The following is an 8,688-nucleotide window of genomic DNA, read 5'->3' as shown; positions in this document are numbered from 1 at the left end:
TCTGTAGGGCGCATCAAAAAGCATGTGTGGTATTCCGCACAGGGGATTGTGTTTTCTTCCTGATTGTACAGCAGGGTGGTTAAACCTTATCTTTGAAACTGCACTTTGCCGAGCCCTTATACTATAGTTTTATAACCGACAACACACAGCCTGGCTTAAAACACCGCGGTTTACTTCCGTTGGGTATGAACGGAGTCACGGCTAAGGCTTTTATCTTGGTTTTAAAAGCTGATACTAGGACTTCAAGATCATATGAAAAACTGGCCAATACGGCTTCTTTCCTTCAGGTTATTTCCCGGTGGAGAGCCATCTTTTATCACACGTAAGGGCCAGTGAGATGTTGGTTATAGCGTTGACAGATAGCGGTTTAACTTCACATCAACAAGATCATCGCTGTACATCAACAAGATCATTGTTGAAATATGTCCATTTCAGGAATTACTATATTTGCTACAGTTGTTAATATTTTAGATGTGGAACTTTTAAAATTATGACAATTACTAAAAAGCTGAACACCACCACCAAATAAGAAACCAAAAAAGGTAATTAGTCAAAAAGAAAAAAGAAAAAAAAAAAAAAAAAAACGGCAAAAAATAACAAAATGAAAAAAGAACACACGCCAAAACGACAGTGTGATAGTGGGTAAATGGTCAGAAGTAACCGGTAAAGTACAGCCTCAACTTACCTCAACTAACGTTTTATTCTATAACTGTTCATGTAAATGCTTAAAAAAACTAGGAAATTGCACACCGCCTAGCATACCATGAAGACAAAGGGGCCAGACCTCAGAGATTCGTAGTCCACTTATAGAATGGTTTATGCAGACATACAGTATAAGCATCTAAAAACCTTAAATTCTGAAAAAAGTACATATTTACACAGCCTAATAGTAAACTAATATCTTACAATTTTTGTTGAATACATGCACACCTGCGTACATGATTGTAGTATTTCTGATGTTCCTCTGGTCCCAAGTACACAAGAAAAGCCATCTCACTTAACCGGATTATAATTAATTTATGTCGGTGGTGCTTTTTCTTACGCTCAAGAATATTGCGCTTATAGGACGATGATCAAGGTTACGGACGGAAGATACATCCGGAGCAGAGTACCGACCGTATAAATCCAAGCGTCGAAACAGACATTCGTATTCCTTAAAAGCTTGCTGTGGCTAAGCGGTTTTTTATCTTTCAAGAATCCGCACTTTGGATTCGGGAAGGAAGACAACTTCTAGCACCTGTATCACCGGAGTTTGCTTGGTGTAAGGAAGAGCGGGAGAGCGGGATTCGAACCCACGAAGACAAGGCTCAGATACATTCCAATAACCCACTGAGCTATCTCGGAAGAACGTACTCCCTTCACCTTTCAGGCGACTTTAAACGTTTGTTGAGACGTCAATTCTTTGTTTCGCCGACCGATTCATTTTCAAGAATAGACGGTTATTGGCAAAGGTATCTAGATATAAGCCGATGCCAAACAGTTACGAATACGTGGCTGTCACACTATACGAAATAAATACAAGCTATTTTCTCATTACTCACTACAGTTCGCCAACTGTAGTTGTTTCATCTGGAATTGTTGTCTACCAATTTAGGACCGTGTATTCTAACGTCATGTTATAAACGGCCTTTGTAGAATTATAACCAATTAAAAAAATTCCGCTGAAGAACAGAAGTGTTGTATTTTATTCCGTGCTAGAGGCCACTGATATTATTAAGCAATGCACCGAGGAGGGGATTTGCTTCATTACATAATCTTACACTGGTTGTATACTCATGTACTAACCTACATAGAGTACAGCCGGCTGGACTCCCATTGGCTAAACGCTCTAATGCTGTTGCCCTAAAACTTCATGTAACACCGTCACGAAAGATCAGCTATGCCACGTATTATGTTCAGCTATGCAAATAAATGCGGCACAGCCGGCACGAAAGAGCATTCATTGACACTAATTGTGATGTAATGTTTTTTTTTTTTTAATCACAGCACGATTCTTGAAAAAGAATCGATAGTTCTTACATAACTACAAACACGTTGCAGTAAGAACAGTTGATTCTGGAAAAAGAATCGACGATAATTGTTCGTTTAAATGCTGAAATAGTAGCAAATTACACGCACCGTAGAACCATGGCTAAAGAAGAATTAGGTTAAAATACGCGGTGAGGTTAATAGCATTTGATTAGATGTCATATACTGGTCTACAATTAAGCCTACTTAATATGCTGTTTTGTTATCACAATTAAAATACAATAATACTGAAAGAATACGGAAATAACACGTTAGCTTATATTGTAGACGCGAATGTGGCAGAGAGAGGAAGCTTTCCGTTAAAGGATGGACAAGGTCTGCTATGGAAATCTTATCCCGCTTTAATAGATGACTCTGAATTAGACTCTGGCCTGGTCACAGATGTTAGAATGATTCGAGGGACTAGTTCTCTGGGCGGATGAAACACTAAATGTCTTGAAACCTTAAAAGCCATAGTTGTTTCTTATGCTTCTATTCTCATAGGAGCAGAGGGAGTTAATGTTGGAGAGCTGTTTACGACGGATTTGTAAAATGTCCATCGATGTTGGTTACAAACCTAAGGAGCATCCTTTCCATTTCTGGCGGTCCAGGCATCACAGGGTCTTGACAACTTGTATTCTGATGTAGCCGTTTGACAAGGACACAAGCTTCACACGGCTAGTTCATGATAAAGTCAGTTCTGCTAGCCTGCCAGTGGAAGAATCAGAGTGAAAGTACAGAGTAACTTAACGGGCCGCGTGGAAACCATAGCTGATCTTTACAAGAGGACAAGGCATGGAAACTACTGCAAACTGTATATGAAAGGACATGAAAAGTTATTTACAACTATGGTCTTCGAGACGATTTTTTTTAACGTATAAATCTAAAGAACATGCTTTAAGTGTTAAATATGACAATTAAAATTCTGGTTTAACACGTTTATTTAGGGAAAAGACCAAATTTGAGCACAAACTAATTCGTAAACACAAACATCTTTAGAACACTTCATTAAAGTTTAACGCCACTACGGCAATACTGATCGTGGCGACATCCTCGTGGCAACATTTAGAATGTATTTATGTAACTATCGTTCTTTTAAAAACATTACTTTCAAACGTCCTTTTCTATATGTTGCAAACCGTATTTATACAAAAAATAACTTTTATAGCAATTTATATGATATTTGCATCATCTTTCAGTATGTCTTTCCTTAATTCTTTCGTTGGTATATTACATGTCTGTGGCTCTTTCAATTTGCTCCAGATCCCTGGAGTCAGGTCACAGGTTCGAATCTATGCTGGTCAGCTAGGTCATCTCGTTTGTGAAGGATACTGTGAAATGCTATGATTTGCTCCGGAGTAGAGCTTCTATCAGTATCTTAAACGAAATATAAATCCTCGCTTTTCTTTTCCTGTCAACAACCTAGTTCTACATAACCATTCTGTCGCTGTCTGATATCCCGTTATTAAACTGGTTTGTCGAAACTAATAAATTCAAGTTAGGTGACTACAGCATGTTATCGTAAGTCGCCTCTTTGCAAGAAATGGCAGTCGCAGAGTAACCATATCAGTTAGCATTCAAGGCTTAACTATACATTTGGGATATTGAAAGGGATGGAAAGACATGGCATGTGTAAGTCTGTCTGTCAGTAGTCATATATGTCAAATCCCAATGCAATCTTCATGGGGTTTATATATGTCAAGTGCGGTAGGTAATTTGTCATCGAATCCATGAAAGCAAATCCTTCAGAAGTCAAACATTTGCGAATTCTCATATGTGATATTGAATTTAACCCCGCGTCTGTTACAGTTCATTTAGCCTGTACATGTTTGTTTCGAATTGCTTGCCAGAATTGTTCATTTTGCATTTACCAGTTAATGTCGCCTGTTTCTCTCGGCCTCCGTTAATGTAGATATGCAAATCAATACGCCCTGAAGCCCTTTTGATCTAGTTTATGAAGTAACGCGAGACTCGGTTATATGTGCGAGATTAGTCTGGCAATGACACTTATTTGCAAGGAACTGCAGTATTTGTGGTTGTTGATCGCTTTGCTAGCATAGTGAACCGCGGCTGCGCGGCAGGTGTACCTGGGTAAGACATTCTCACCACGGACTCTCTTTCTGTGTCTCTGACTTATTCATACACTTCATAAATTAATGGCCACTAAACAGCCACCATCAACCAGCCATTTATGTGAGAGAATATTCTACATGTTATCCTGTCTTATTTTAGTAACAATCTCAAACGTCTACTGTTCCAATATTGACCAAGGTCGTTAAAAACAATCTATGTAGGGCAATGCGATTAGCACAAAAGCTCTATGTTGGCGAGGAATTCTCAGAACTGCTCTTTATTCCACAGATGTAATATTGTTCTGACAAGGTGTTGTCAAGATCACGTGTACATTGCGGTGTAATATAAATATGTATGTTGAAGGACTTTGTCGTGCAATAACTCGGTTCGAATTATCATTGTGGAAAATTATATGCAGCAATGTGGCACTTTGTTTTTAATAATCCTGCGTTTTTTAAAAATAGTTGTTCCATAAACAGAGAAAGCTTTATTGAACCTCTAATATATCCCTCATTTATGTCCAAAATTTAAAATCTTTTCCAAATTATTGGAAGGTTTTGCTGCCAGATATTTAACCTCTTTTGCATATTTGGACAGAATTTGGACAACCTTTCTAGGATGGGCTTCGTACATGGTGGTTTGATATGATACAAAATTTAAAAAGAATCACATAAAACAAAATACATGCATGATGCCAGAAATAAAAGCACAGTAATACTGATGCCTGCTCTAAAATTTTATACCGTTATAAATGGTGTTTACGCAGGGTACTTGAGAGCTGTTCACTCGCAAAATTCAATATCATTTCTGAATGTATTGTCTGCGACAGCTTAACTAACCTGGTCAGATAATTGTAAAGAAATCCGTGTCCCACTTCGAGGCTGTGGAATGCTGAATAAACCTGTGTGAAGCAAGCAGTGCTGTCCAGCGCGCGCTGAAGGGATTCCTTGCCAATTATCGCACAGGAAGAGTTAGCCTTGTTTAAGATTGAAACGGTCATGCTAAAGATCAAAGATTGTTCCTTGTAGCGTCAATACCTCTTGGCCTATGGCTTCCTTGCTCGTTTATCTCAGTGACAGAAGGCGTGTTTTAACAGATACCGACTACACACAGTCTGTTCTGTCCACTACTTCCTGCCCCCACCCCCGCCAGTACTTAGTTGTTTTCCTCCACATGATTAGCATACGCGCTCATCCAGCCTGGGCTTGAGTTGATTGTTTGGTCAGTTGTGGTGAATCCACCAACCTGTTTCACACATTAAAGACTTTTTAAAATATTAAACACAGTTCTGTTGATATACTCTCTGGTGTGTGCCTTAAAATGCTTTATCACTTTAAATGAACAGATGCATTACTAGTAGCGTTTATATGGGACTTATATTTACTATCCAGTTGACGGTTGGTAGAATACACTATCCCACTGTAATTCAGAACTAACCGTTGCTCTCTTTTTGCACTTGTGTAATTCTTTTATAGCAAAAATTTTTCACTTAATGTTTACAAACGCCGTACACTATGCCCAGGAACCTCTCACCAATGGTGTTGCTGTGAGTTCAAATCCAGCTCATGCTGTCTTCCTCTCCGGCCGTACGTGAGAAGGTCTTCCAGCAAACTGGAATCTGCCTGGGATCTCTCCTCCTTTTTCTCCCACCATAATGCTGGCTACCGTCGTATAAGTGAAATATTCTGGAGTATGGCACATAAATCATATTGAGTATACCAATTAAATCAATGAATAAATTAACACAAAATGCAAACCTCCAAAGGTAATTTTTTGAAACATCGCACGGAGAGTTTTCTCAGCAAATATACTGAGCAGCAAAAGATACGCAAGCTCGAAAAAAAAAAAAAAACAAATGCCATAACACTAACCGAATAATACCCGAAAGATCATAGTGAAATGATGCAATGACTTAATGATTAATGGTTTGCGCCCAAACTGTACCTTTATACAACCACAATCACGCAAAACCATGAATCCTGAGTGGATGATGGCTAAGAGTTTGGTCTATGACGTGCATTCTCACGCTAAATCATCCTTTATATCACGACGCTCAAAGAGGCAAGCGATGTTGCAAGGTGGTTTCTGTGCAACTGACACCACCATCACACGATTTCCTCAACACCACCAGCAAACAGGATCGTTAATAATCGTCTTCGTTCTGGTTGATGAATGAAGAAGAAATGTATTCCCCGAATTGGATAGACGTCGTCCGTGTAGAAGCTTAGAAGTGGGGTGTGATAGGAATAGGCTCCATGGTTATTGAAAAAAATGAAACTTTCTACTATGAGATATCTCCTTTTAACGTACTGTGAGCAGTTGGGAACTTTTGTAATGAAACCTGAATAGTTACTCTCAGCCTTCAAATTGATAGCTGCAGTTTTCAATGAATAAATGATTAAAGGAAATATGATTTGATTTAAATATGAAAACTGGACAAAAAGTCGGACCCTATCGCGCTCCCCCATCTTCCCCACCACCAAAAATAGGATAAAAATATACAGTCAGCCGCTAGCAAGGCCCAGACGAAATGACGAAACAGGAAAACGTGCAGGAGAAACCGGAATGTGACGTCGGTTTGTTGGAATAGACAAAAGTGCATGGATGTTTCCGATAGTATGCTGATCGATTTTAAGCATAATTCCGATTGATTTCCATTTAACGGAAATTGGTTTAACGCGGCGAAGGAAGATATGGGTCTGGTGAAGGAGGGGTGTTGTGGGAAAACCGACTCAATGAATACATTAACCGCCTTGATGCCGAGGCACAGATCAAATCGCATACGATGGCCTTTTACAACAAGTCATGAGTACGCTTACTCAAGTAAGATGTCGAGAGAAAGCAATCAGATTCTGGAATTAAGTACATAATTACATCCAGTGTCTTGTAGAACTGAACCCTTGGTCAGCGAACCATTGACAAAGAAACATGCCGGCATGCTTACAGACCTACTGTGTCCTGAAACTCTTTGTAATGTACAACAGCTGACCAGCATTCGTCAAGTCAGATATTTCAATTGAAAAGAACTCATTTACAAATTAATAAATGATCTGGTTACCAAACATCCAGGGAATACCGGGAAAATCAGCTGAACAATGGCGGCAGTAGGTTGTTATACGTGATCTTTGTTCACATACTGGATTGACGGAGTGCACAAATAGTCGGTTGTTGGAAAGGTTGGTTTTTGGATTTATTTATTTTATTTATTTGATGAGTGTTTTACGCCGTAGTAAAAAATATTTCACTTATACGACGGCGGCCAGCATTCCGGTGGGAGGAAACCGGACAGAGCCTGGGTGGAAACTCATGAGCATCCGGGTGGGTTATAGAAATGTTTGAGTGTTTGAATGGTGAATTGTTGGTATTCTGGATTGTTTGTTAGAGGTTGGAATGATACTTTACCTAGTGGATTGTTGGAATTCTAGCGTGCTAGTGCAGCGTAATGACCCAGCAGTCTCTCATTAACCCAGCCGCTGTGTGTTCATACTGGTTTCCTTGCCGACCGTTTGTGAAAGGTCTAGCAAACAACCGCATGGGTTTCTAGCGGTCTCTGACCGGTTTTCTCACACCATAATGCTAACCGCCGTCGCATAAGTGTAATCTTCTTGACTATGGCGTAACACCAATCAAATAAATAAATAAATTGTTCTCCAGTGGCTCCTTGTTGGAATGATGCTACTTCCCCAACAAGTCTTGCGTTGTTGGAATTCTGAATATTTCTCGAAGGTTGGCTTGTTGGAATGGTGTTTTCCTCACATTTCACGCCTGTTGTCAATTATTTTAATGTCCTTTTGCTGAAATTACAGTGTTAGATACCGGTGAATGCTGAACTCTAGTACTGAACAGTACTAATGGTGGCTGATGGTAATTCCATGTTGTTGAAAATGAACACGTGCCGTGATTGTGAACTTTTTTGAGTTGGCCATTGCTGGAATTATAGAATGTTGTAATCAAATGGTAGCCTATAACTAAAGGAATACTATTTTAAATTATTGTTCTTAAATTATTGTCACAAATCACCATTCATATTGCACTGGGAGATACCCAAGAAGTTGAAAAAAAGGCATTGAGGCTTCTATGAAACACTGAAGCACTGAAGCATTATGCGGAAGACACAAGACATGACACCCACCCAGTCACAGTATATACCGACACCGCCCAAACCATTCCTGTTTCCGTGCTCCAACCACTCAGTCCTCTGCGTCAAATACCATTTTTCATGTCTTTGATATGACTCGACCCGGCCTACGTTTGGAAGGTTTCCATGCACTACGTGCAAATTGTTTTAGCATCTAAATGCTGTAAAAGTTTCCACGAAATTTGAGGCGCACGACTTGTATTTCACCGCTTTCAATGAAAAGTTTCCATGTATAACGTGCTCATGTCGTATGACAGAGCATCTTGACAGCGTTTGGTGGTGTGTTTCTTGTTTAGAATTTCACGCTTTCTTCTGTAGTCTCGCGGGCTCACAACATAAACGTGAAATCGATACTCCCTGGCCATGTAGGGTTTTCTGTGTCCCCGAAGTGCTCATTGCAACTGCCGCCTTAGGGTCAACAACGGTATAGTGTATCGAAGTTCTCACGTGGGCACAATGATATTAAATGT

Source organism: Liolophura sinensis, chromosome 7, assembly GCF_032854445.1.
Source record: "Liolophura sinensis isolate JHLJ2023 chromosome 7, CUHK_Ljap_v2, whole genome shotgun sequence".
In the NCBI taxonomy this organism is placed as follows: domain Eukaryota; kingdom Metazoa; phylum Mollusca; class Polyplacophora; order Chitonida; family Chitonidae; genus Liolophura; species Liolophura sinensis.
This window is presented reverse-complemented; position numbering follows the sequence as displayed.